The 12,772-nt window shown below is 35.9% G+C and overlaps 1 protein-coding gene across 6 annotated transcripts in view; it reads right to left on the bottom strand.

The window, feature by feature from the left end:
- NCOA1 (nuclear receptor coactivator 1) overlaps positions 1–12,772 on the bottom strand; it is a 228,768-nt gene that overhangs the window by 165,975 nt on the left and 50,021 nt on the right. For 3 of the 6 annotated variants that reach the window (XM_036748135.1, XM_036748136.1, XM_036748137.1), the window contains exon 1: positions 7,902–7,981. The exons of 1 other annotated variant lie outside the window; for it this stretch is intronic. The gene's annotated coding sequence lies outside the window, so the exon portion shown is untranslated. Of the gene's footprint in view, positions 1–7,901; positions 7,983–12,772 lie in introns of those variants that run through there. 2 more of the 6 variants (XM_036748131.1, XM_036748134.1) reach the window with 1 other exon arrangement.

The following is a 12,772-nucleotide window of genomic DNA, read 5'->3' as shown; positions in this document are numbered from 1 at the left end:
CCAAGGAGGTATAGATCAATGGTCAGCTACGTAATTAAGCACGTGGTAGGCGGTGAGTCCTATCACGGACAGCATTCACTCTGACACCTGTAATAACTGACACTGAATGAGGCACAATGAAAAAGGGGGATCCACAGAGCAGTTCTACAAGACAAAGGCAGAAACTACCTAGAGAGGAGAGCCTAGAATGGATACCTTGGAAGTCTTGATTGCATGAGGAATGCAGAGAATAGAGAGAGATGAAATAATTCTAGAGGTCATGAATCAGAGAATGAGGGACTAGAGTACACAAAAAGTGAGGATGGATAATGACAAAAGGGAGAGTTCTCTAGAGAGGGGAAGAAAAGTAAAATTTTTGTGGGAATTTATTTTTGCTTGATTATACATGTTTACAATGAGGACTTTGTTTTACATATTTTTTAATTTGTTGTTCACTAAGGGAAGGGTAATGGAAATGAAAGATTATAAATGCATGTAAAAATAAGTTGAAAAAAATTTTTTGAATGAAGTCAACCAGCTGGTCCTACCAGACTATTCAAAGGAGCAGGTGGCATAATGGATAAAGTGTGTGAGCTGGAGTCAAAGAGACTTGAGTTTGAATCCTTCCTCAGACACTTAATAATGTGTGATCCTGGACAAGTTGCTTAATCTCTCTCATTTATTATGAAAATAAAAACTAATAAGCAGGACCAGCTAAAGGGGAAGAGAGGAGGGTTGAATATACATGATTATGAGAGGAAGAAAAAAAAGGGGAAGGAGGGAATTATATAACCAGAAAAATACAGATAAGGGAATTAAGCGAAACTCCAAAGGAAACGGGGTAACATGGGGTTGAGGGAAAGAGATCCAGTGGGAATAGGACCACCTTAAAAAAAATTAACCTAAAGTAATTGAAGACATATAGTATTGTGTTTGCAGGAGAAGGAAAAAAAATCATAAGTTGAAAAAACCCAGTATTAGAGACAAATGGAGGAAAATATAAACATAACTTCCATAACTTTAAATGTGAATGGATCATTAAATAATCCACTAAAATAAAAAAATAGTCAAAGGGATGGGAGGAGGAAGTATAGTTTATGTACAAACAAAAGATAATTTATCATGATGCTCAGCAATCTTTATTAAATTGGATAATCTCATCCTAATTTACAAAAAAATAGACATTCTACAAAAGCAAAGAACTCAATAGCTGAGTTACCTGGAATCCAGATTTCCTAATATATTTTCCTTCCCTTATCAATTCTTTGAATTCCTAAAAAGTGACAAAAAGCAAAAACTTTTTTATCTAATGACAGAAAAAGATTCCATATAAAAATATATGTCAGTGTATATGTTCCAGACCTCTCTGTAGCTTTTAACACTGTTAACTGGCCTTTCCTCCTAGATACTCTCTCTTCTCTGGGTTTTCCCAACGCTACTCTTAGTTCTTTTCTTACCAATCTGTATATGCCTTTAACTCTTTTCCTGAGTCATCATTAATATCATACCTTCTATCTCTTGGTACACACCTAGATGCTGTCCTAGACTCTCCTTTTTCCACATACTATCACTTGGTGACCTGATCAGTTTCCATTGGTTCATTTTTCATCTTTATCCAAATGATTTCTATCCACACATCTTGCCATAGGGTCTCATGATCTCCATCTTCAAATCACCAACAGGCTACTGGACATTTCAAACTAATCTTTGTAGTCACCTCAAATTCAATATATCCAAAGCAGAATTCATTATCTTGCCACCAATCCTCCCAAAACTCACCCCTCTTCTAAACTTCCCCTTTCTTTTAAGGACACTATAGTCCTTCCAGGAACTCAGACACACAAAGTCAGTATCATCCTCACCTCTTTCCTTGAATTCATCACATACATTCCATAGTTACCAAATCTTGTTTCTACCACCTTAGTGTCTCTTGCACCATTCCTTTTCTCTATAGTCTCAATACCACCACCCTTATCCAGGCAATCTTACCTGAACTATTGCAGTTGACTCCTAATTGGTCACCCCTGCCTCAAGTCTCAACCTACTAAAATCCATCCTCCATATAAATTCCAAAGTGGTTTTCCTAAAATACAAGCCTGGCAATGTAACACCCCTACTCAATAAACTCCAGCAACAATCACTTCTAGGAAGACAGATGGAGAATAGATAGAGAGAGAGATAGAGAGATAGACAGACAGATAGACAGAAAGAGACGGAACTCCTGTTTAGCATTTAAAGACCTTTGCAATCTGATTTTCCACATTTAATATGCAATATTTTCCATTCATGCACTCTCTATATTCCAGCCAAACTGCATTTAATGCTGTTCCTTATAGGTGACACACCATCTCCCACATCCCCACACCTCTGCAGTGGCTTTCCCATGTCTGGAATACAGTTCTTCTTTAACCTTTTCTTCTCGGAATCTTTAGTTTCCTTCAATACCAAACTCATTAAGTCTTCCTGACTACAGCTCAGGCAATCTATCCATTGTGCCACATACTTCTTCGAATACCTGCTAGGTGCAAAAATTTTTTAACTTATTTTTACATGCATTTATAATCTGTTACTACCACTACTCTTCCCCCATTGAACAATAATTTTTTAAAAAAGATGCAAAATAAAACCCTTGTTATGAACTTGCATAATCAAGCAAAAACAAGCCCCCACACTGGCCATTTCCAAAAATATGTATCTCCCTTTTTATTTTACATTCATCACCTATTGCCTCTCTGGCAGGAGATGAATGGCTTATTTTCATCATCAGTCTTCTAGACCCATGGCTTTTCATTTCACCAAATCACAGTTCTAAGTCTTTAAGTTGTTTTTCACTATAATGTTGATATCATTATATATATTATTCTCCTAGTTCTGTTGACTTTACTCCATATCATTTCATAGAAATCTTTCCAGTTGCTTCTAAAACTAACCATTTTGTTATTTTTTATGGAACAATAATATACCATAATTGGTTTATCTGTTTCCCAATAGAAGGACAGGGCCCTAGTTTCTAATGTTTATACATTGAGATTCTTTACCTGTCTTTGAGGTATAATAGTATGGCTGGGTAAAAGGCTATGCACAGTTCAGGAACTTCTGGCTTGTGGTTTCAAGTTACTTTTCAGAATAACTAGAATTCCAGCAACAGTACACTAATGAACCTATTTTCAGCCCCTTTAGCAAATTATCATTTTCCTCTTTTGTAATCTTTGCCAATCCAATAAACATTTATTAAGCACCTACTATGTACCAGGCACTGGGCTAAGCCCTGGGAATACAATTAATAAAAAGACAGTTCCTGCTTCTCAAGGAGTAGCCCACAATCTAATGGGAGGAGACAACACACAGAAGGACACGGGGGTAGGGGGTGAGGAGAATGGAACCAAGGGGCATCTTTTTGGTGGAGTTGAAACCCTGGAGAGCAGCAGGAGAAGACTAAAGTGAACAAATGTCCAGTCTTTGCCTTCTATAAAAGGAAGGCACTAGGAGAAGTTTAGCACTCAACCCTCCAAACAGAAGAAAAAGGAGGCTGAGGGTGCTGGTGTCAGTCAAGGCTTGAGTTAGCAACATGGTGACAAGATTAGAAGTGATGAGCTTAACCTGGGAGGGGCATCTTGTTAAGTGGAGCTAAAAGCAGATAGCCCTCTTTTTGCCTATGGGTATAAAAATGTCCTCACCAGTGAAAGCATACCAGCGCCCACCTCCCCACCCCCCATGACCAGTATCTACAAACCACTCTGGGCTGGAAAAACTGTTCACTGTGCCTTTTTCTTGGCTCTTTGATCAGAATTTAGTCTGTTTCATTTTGTACGCTAGACAATTTATAGCAAAAATGCTTCCTCTCCAACATCTTGGCTCTACTTGAACTCCACACATTCTAACATGGGGGGCGGGAGGGAGGGGGGAGAGAGAGAGACAATGCTTATCACATTAGAACCTGATCATTAAGGGTTTTAAGGGAGAATCTAATAAGACACAAGGCCTTGTAGTGGTTTTGTTATGGTTTGATGATTTTAAAAGCAGACTGGAAAGTGAAAGGAAAAGAAATCCACTAGGGGGAAAAATAGGAAAAATAGGGCTAATAATCAGTGAGCACAAGTAGAAAACTACACAAACAAGGAGGAAGGGATGAAGGGAGCAGATGATACTTCAACTCTCATCTGAACTGATCAACTAAGCACATACACACACACTCCCAAAGAGAATAAAAAACAACAGGAAAACAGGAGGTAGAAAGGAGAGAAGGAAAAGGGAGGAATTAAAAAGAAGAGTAGACTAGTCTTAAGTAAAACAAATTCTAGAGAGAAAGGCTCTCAAAGATTCACACAGATTAAAATTAAGGAGCCAGAGCAATGACAATCCAATGATCAACCATGATTTCTAAAGTCCACAATAAAGCATACTAAGCATCTCACAATAGAGAGGTGATGAGCTCAAGATGAAGAATAAGACATACATTTTTTGACGTGGTTAATGTGAGAATTTCTGTTGCTTATTTGCTTCACTATGCATATATTGTAGTTTTTTTTTCTTTTTTTTCCCCTGAGGGGCAAGGGTAGAAGGAAGAATGTAGGTGGGAAGAGAAAATTAATGCTTGGTAAACAAAGAGTAAAATAAAAGTTACATTTAAAAGAATGCTTCTTTGATAAGTCTCTATAGCTAACCATTTTAACAGACATTATTGTAGTATATGTTGACTCGATGTAGGTTTAATCTGCAATCACTACTATCAGTCAATGTAGAACTAACTATGAAATAAATAAGTTACACTCTACTTCTTTTGAATTTCACAAAATATGTAAATTCTAAGTTAAATAATCTTGGTGTATAAGTTATAAACACCCTATTGTCAATTAAATAACAAGCATTTGTTAATGTGGTGAAGATACAAAGACAAAAATGAAGCAGTTGCAAACCTCAAGTAGTTTATATTCTATTGAAGGGGAAAAATTAAATACAAAATAAATTCAAAGCAGTTTTTTCTGGGGAAGGAGAGGGAACAGGGCAGCTGGCAGCCAGAGGGAGAAATCAAGAAAAGGCCTGATACTGGAGGTAGTTTTGAGGCAAATTTTGAAGAAAGCAAAGGATTCTAAAAGATAATGGTCAGGAGAGAGTGCATTCCAGGTATAGATGACAGCTTTTCCAAAGGAAAGAGGAAATGGAATGTCATGTGTAAGAAACAGTAAGATGGCCAAGTTTAGATAGACTACAGAGTATATGAAGGGAAAATATTACTAAATATAGACAAATAACTCATTTAAAAAGGAGAATGATACAAATTTATTCTTGCTCAAACAGTTAACAAATTTATTTTCTGACACTACAATGAAACAAGTATTTGAATATGAAAAGTTTATGTTTTGGCTACAGGTGAATAAAGAGTTCTCCAATTTAATCAGAGATACAAATTTTGCTAGCCATCTTAACACCTTATTCCTATAAAGGATTTACTGCTATAGCAACAGCTAAAAGTACAAATCATCAATTCTGACCAATGTCTGAAAAGCGATTACCAATGACACCATGTTCTAAAAAATTATGCCTCAAAAGTCTATCCACTATTATTGAGGTCAATATTTTTATACATTATAATATGAAAACTAGGGATTTATCTATAAACAAATGTTTTGTTACTTTTATTGCATGTTTAAGATGTCTGAGTTAAATAAACTGCAATGTATTTTATTCTAAAAAATGAGTTAGACACTGTGTGTTGGTAAGCAAAATGGGCTCTTAGCACTCAGTTCAACCAAGTGCCCTTGAAGAGTTTGGCTTTTGTTTCCTTTGATTAATTCAGTGTATTTCATTGAGTCTTACTACTAGGTGCTAAGCCCCAGGCCCAAACCCCTATTAGGTGCTAAGCCTATGTGGGTGTGAAGTTCCCAGGGTACTAAGGGGAGGGGCTATCTCAAGAGCCAATCCTAGGAGCCTAAGTTCTGGTCATTCAGATGACATTTGATGATGTCTGAAAGGGTATAAGAAGAGAAGACAGAGCCATTTGCACAGGGCTCTCATTCTTGGTGCTGCGCGGATGCCTGATGTGAAGACTCCATGTGAAGACTCGGGGCAGCTGTAGCTAAGAGCCCTCCAGCTCATAACCCCGATGTTGGGACTTTGTTAAACTCTGGTAACTGTGTATTGGGATTTGAATCAGACAAGGTCTGTCTGTTGATGTTTGTAATTTGTTTGTATTCTGCTCTGAAGTTCAGAGTGCTGGCTTTTTCCCCTGAACTACGTGAGTAATATTTTTATGCTGGATTAAAATAAGCTTGTTAACCCCTTAACGTTGCTTTTCTTAGTAAAGCAGATCAAAAGAACCTGGGCTTTGGCAGCATGCTTCTTGTTGGGCCTGTGTTGGTCTTTCACCCCCACAACAGCTCCTAGCCGGATTTTTGAAACACACTGTTCCATGACTTTGTTAGACTTAGCTTTTCTCAGCAATACAATAATCTAAGACAATTTCAAAAGACTCATGATGGAAAATGCTATCTACATCTAGAGAAAGAACTATGGAGGCTGAAGGGATATTGAAGCATACTATTTTTCTCATTTTTTCTTTCTCATGGTTTTTCCCTTGTGTTCTCATTCTTCCTTCACAACATGAGTAATGTGAAAATATATTTAATGAGTATACATGAATAGCCTATATTGGATTGCATGCCATCTTGGAGAAGGGAGAGAGGGAGGGAAAATTTAAAACTCAAAATCTTAATAAAAGTGAATGCTGAAAACTAAAAATAAATTAATTAAAATATTAAAAATGAGTCAGAAATAAGTTATATAATTTTTTTTCTCATAGGGACAACAGTGATTCATTTGGGGAGAGGGATGGGGGTAAGGAAGGGAAAAACCTAGCATCTAAGGTAAAATGGTCAGCAGGTACAGGGTTTATCCAATGTCTACAACAGTTCACGCAGAAAAAAATTTCCATTTACGCCACTTTAAGGGCCCACAGCCCACTCCCTGTCCCTGCAAAGTGAGTTTTGTCCCAGTTACTCTAAAGCCCACTTCAGGGTATTATTCCAGAGTGCCTGCTCTGAGTCCTAGACTAAGATGTTCACATTCATAGCACTGTCCAGGCAGTCTATACCTGTGGTTGATATAAGAAACATCTCTTTCAAGGGATCTGATCTGTGGTAATAGGTCAGTCAAAAAACCTATACAAGGTAAGCTGAAAGGTATGTCTTCCCAACTCCAAGGCTGGGATTTCTATCCACTATGGCACACTGCCTCTCAATAAAACTTTATTGAATAAAATTTCATTCATTGTGAGTTCAAAAACAGGATTGGGGAAATATGTATTTCACTTGGTTAAAAACTCCAAGGAAAAAACACTTTTGAGAGGGCAGAACCCAAACACATAGGGATTGAACTGGTACAAATGTGCTCCTTCCCCATAGGGTAGCGTTGTGGTATAACAGGAAGAACACTGAACCAGAAATCAGGACACATCCATTCTAAATTCTAGTCCCTGCTCGTCTATTATCTACATAAATGACCTTTTCAGGTAGCATGTTACAATCATGGGTTCAAACTCTGCCTCTGATGTTTATTTACTTGTGTGACCTTAGACAATTACAAATTCCCTAGGCATCAGTTTCCTCATTTGTAAACTGAGGCAGTTGGGCTAGATAGACTCTAAGGTTCTTTTCAGCTCTAGATTTACAATCAGAAAAATTCCAAGGACATTTCCAACTCTAAAAGTCTATGATTAATGTGATGAAAAAGTTTATTTTACTCACCATGCTTTAGAGCATTTATTACCTTAGAGCCATAAATTTTATTATGTTAAAAGAAGGTGGTATATCTGACAATCTAAATTTTAAGGTAGTTGAAAGAATTTTGGCCTAGGACACCATTCTAGAGTTAAAGCTGAAGTTCACCAAAAAATGAAGACAGTATTATTATCACACAAAACCTACCTAGTCTATTCCTATACCTCTCATTGCAGGATCTTAGTGTTTTCTTAACAAATTACTTCATTCTCTGATGCAGCAGTAAAAGGAACCTGAAATTAAGAAAATAACATGACAGTTGATTTGACAAGTAGTTCCAAGACACGAAAAATTCTAAAAGTATTTTAAGAAAGGAATGAAATTAATTTTTAAATATTTAAATATTATTCAAGTGCATTATGCACATTATTCAGATATAGAGTATTATGCAATGTATAGCTAATAATTTAGGTAAGCTCTCCTTTGAAACATTTGTTATTCAAGCCAAGAAAAGATATATGCATTTTTAATAATTGTCTTTCCCAAAAAAATTCCTAAAATATATAAGGAAAACTAGATATTGTTTCTTATTAGAAAATAAATTGAAGAGGTAAGTTTTATCTTCCTTTTCTTTACAGTTCAACTAATCTTACTGCACTTGATAGAAATAGAAGCTATCTCCTGGAAAATTTGTGAGACATGTTATGTTACACTAAATTAGTAATAAGACCCTAACAATAAAGGTTGCAATCAAAATGAAAAAAAAAATCAATGTTCCAAATTATAATTTGTCTTTTAAAGATTGCAGATTTTTGGTTTTACATGTTTATTTTTAAACCAACAGGCATTAATCTCTGCTTTAACAAATCACAGCTCATGGAATTGGGGGCAAAAAGTTCATTTAAACAAGGATCACATTTGGGAGAAAGGCGTAAAAAAACTTATCATGATGTTTTATGCAGTTGCCTAATGAATTGAGTATTCTAAAAATCTGTAAAGATTTGGATATTTACTAAGTCATTGAAATATTAACTCCTTGAACTTAAGAAAAACAGTTTACTTGAATGAGGTTTCATCAACTGTAATACTACAGGTCCAACTAGATATGTTCATCTGGACTGCTACATACTTTCATCTTTTTTCTTCCCTTTTTTGTCTCTTATTGTCATTTCTTCTTTGCCTCTCTCTAATCTACCCTCTATTCCATGAGCTCTTACTTTTTGTGTTCTACATATTTCTTTCTCCAGGCTCTTCTGCTACTGGTTTCTCTCTACTGTTAGGCCCTTTCCCAAATCTCATATTTGCTCTCTAACTCTCCTCTCTACATCTTAATCATCAACTTTTCTCACTATTTTAAAAAATTTTATCACTATGAACCTCACAAACATCAGCAAATATATACATTTCCATATTCACAGAACAAAAAGATTACATATGAAATACTGAATCTCTATTAACTACACTTTGGTTTTTTAAAAGTATACATTAAATTTAGTTTAGGAGAATCAACATACTACCCTGAGGAAGATCCCATTCTGATCTTTCCCATTTCCTTCTCTGTATTTTTAAAATACTTCATTGGTGTGCTTTTCCTTCTTGTACTCCTTTTTTGTCTGGTATAACCATTGCTACAAGCCCTGATTCCCATAACCTCCTCTTCCCTTCTCAAAAAAACAAACAAACAAAAAACAACCCTCCCTTGCACAAATAAGGATAATTAATCAAAGCTTATCTACATATTGCAATGTCAGAAAATATACAAGTCATTCTGATGGAATCCTAATAAAGCTGCCTCCAGCCCCAATATTCTAACTTCCTTATAGGCCCCACTGAACAGCAGGCCCACTGCCCCCCACACACATACTCAATATCCTAACTTCTTCATATGTGCCTCATTGCTCACTAGAACAATAGGTGTGTCCATGAACTCATATTTCTCACAGAACAGCAGGTGTGTCCATGCACTCAACCACAATCACATCCATCTAGTCTCAGACAAGACCACAATAGTCAGTCAATCAGAAAGCAGCAACAGCAGGATGCCCAAGCAGGATGTGGACCTCAAAACAATAGAAGAGACTTTCCCTAAGTAGGCACCTGAGCAGTAACAGTAAAGAACTGATCTAGGGTAAACTTATGATGTAGACAGGCTTATTATAATATCATTATCATACATATGTAACCCCCCCTCAACGGGTGCTTCTATATGCATTGTGGGTAATAGCATGCATAGTTCCATTGTGGCTGGAACCCCTCCCCTATTACCTAATCTGTTAATAGACCCCTCCTGACTTTTTAATATTCTTAATTTCTGTTATGTAATCACATTTTAACATATAAAAATCTATCTTGCTTTCTCTGAAGTTGCTGGTTCCTCTTGGAACTTAGCCCGCTTCGTGAGAGGTGTCAATCTCAAATGCCTAGACCTGGATTAGAGGTGGTCTGACTGAATTCACTGAAACAGGTTCCACCACAGCACATCATGAAACAGCAAGAGTTTTTGGCATCCCTGGGTGTGCAGAGGCTAAATCTCAACCTCAACAATTTTATGTTCTAATCTATCTAATCTCTGCCAAAAAGAAAAGGCATAAAGAGAATCTGTTGAGATCTTGAATGGTCATTGCCTCAATCAGGGTTCCTAAGTCTTTCATAGTTTTCACTTACAATGTTGCAAAATGTATAATATGTTCTCTTGCTTCTTCTCATTTCACTTTGAATCAATTCATGCCAGTCTTTTCAAGTTTCTCTGAATCCAAACCTTTCATTATTTCCTATGACTCAACAATATTCCATTATATTCACATACAATAATTTGTTCAGACATTCCTCAATTGATGAGCACCCATCTAGTTATCATTTCCCTGCCACAATGAAAAGCACTACCATTAATACTTTTTGTACATAATGATCTTTTTCTCTCCCACCTCAATTTCCTTGGGTAATTATGCCCAGGAGTACAGTCACTGGGCAAAAGAGTATACAGTTTAACGATTTGGGGGCGGACGGGATGTAGTTCCAAATTGCTTCCCCAAACAGATGAACAAGTTCACAGCTCAATAAACACTGCACTAGTGTGTGCTAATGTGAACTACCCCCAACCCCTCCAACACCTGCCTTTTTCCTTTTATATCATCTTTTCTAATGCAATGTCTGAGGTGTAAATTCAGACTTGTTTTAATTTAATTTCTGTGATCAAAAGTAACCTGAAACATTTCTTTCATATATCGACAGCTTACATTTTCTCCTTTGAAAACTACCCATTCAGCTACGCCCAAAGGGCTATAAAACTGTGCATACCCTTTGATGCAGCAATACCACTACTAGGCCTGTATCCAAAAGAAATCACAAAAAAGGGAAAGGACCCACATGTACAAAAATATTCATAGCATCTCTTTTTGTGGTGGCAAAGAATTGGAAATTGAGGGGATGCCCATCAACTGAGGAATGGCTGAACAAGTTGTGGTATATTAATGTAATAGAACAGTACTGTGACATAAGAAATGATGAGCAGGCAGATTTCAGAAAAACCTGAAAAGACTTACATGAACTGATGTTGAGTGAAATGAGCAGAAGCAGGAAAACACTGTACACAGTAACAGTAACATTGTGTGATGATCAATTTTAACAGACTTAGCTCTTCTCGGCAATACAATGATCTAAGACAATTCCAAGACTCATGATGGAAAATGCTATCCATATCCAGAGAAAGGACTATGGAATCTAAATTCAGATCAAAGCATACTATTTTATCTTTTTTTGTTGTTTTTTTCTTTCTCATGGTTTTTCCCTTTTGTTCTGATTCTTCTTTCACAACATGACTAATGTGGAAATATGCTTAACATGATTATACATGTATATATCAGATTGCTTATCATCTTGGGGATGGAGGAAAAAAAATATGGAACTCAAAATCTTATAAAAGTGAACACTGAAAACTATCTTTACATGCAATTGGAAAAAATAAAATACTAATAAGTGAAAAAAAACATTATTTAAAAATTAATAATTTTTAAAAAAGAAAAGAAAGATACCCATTCATAGCAAATGATCATTTATCCCACTGGAGAAGGGATCTAGTTCTTATATATTTTTATCAATTCTCCATATAATAGCAAACCTTTATTAGAGAAACTGGCAGCAAAGATTTTTTCTTTCCAGTTAACCCTTTCCCCTATAATTCGAAATGCACTTACTGTGTTATCAAAATTGTCCATTTTATCTCCTATAATCCTCTCAGTCCTTTGGGCAAAAACAGGTCCCGCTAGCTATATCTGTGAAAGGTACATTCTTCCAATTCTCTAATGTATGATGTGATCTTTTTTATCTAGGCCATGCATCTATTTGAAACTTACTGATACACAGTTTGAGATCTCAACCCAAAGCTAATTTCTATGACAGTATTTTCAAATTTTCCCATTTTTTGTCAAATAGTGAGTCGTGACTGCAATAGTTGGTGTCCTTGCATTTATGTACTATGCTATTACTGTATGTCTGATTGCTCACAGATCTTGCATACCTAAATTGTTCCACTGATAAACTTTTGCATTTTTTTAAACAGTACAAAATAGTTTTGATGATTACTGCTTTGTAGTTTGAGATCTCCTATTACCAGACCCCAACCCCTTCCTTCTCAGACTTTTCTATTATTTCCTTGAAATTCTTGACTTTCTGCTTCTCTAGACTGATTTTGTTATTTTATTTAATACCAAATATTCATCTGGTAATTTTGTTTGGCATTGAATCCATAAATTATGTGATATTATAATTTTTAACATTTTATTAAGATCCAACCATAAGTGGTTAATCTAAGTATTTATTTCAATAAAGAGTTTTACAGTTTCAGTTACATAATCCCCATGTATATTTTGGTAGGTAGACTGTCAGATATTCTATACTTGTAGTTATTCTAAATGGATTGTTTTTCAGTTTCTTCCTATTGAGTTTTATCGGTAATATACAAAAAGACTAAAGATTTTTGTGTGTATATTTTACATCCTACTACTCTTCTGAAGTTATTCATTATTTTACTTTCAACTGAATGTCTGGAATTCTGCAATTAAGCCAGCATACCATTTTCA

This window comes from Trichosurus vulpecula, chromosome 3 (assembly GCF_011100635.1).
Source record: "Trichosurus vulpecula isolate mTriVul1 chromosome 3, mTriVul1.pri, whole genome shotgun sequence".
Taxonomy (NCBI): domain Eukaryota; kingdom Metazoa; phylum Chordata; class Mammalia; order Diprotodontia; family Phalangeridae; genus Trichosurus; species Trichosurus vulpecula.
This window is presented reverse-complemented; position numbering and strand designations above follow the sequence as displayed.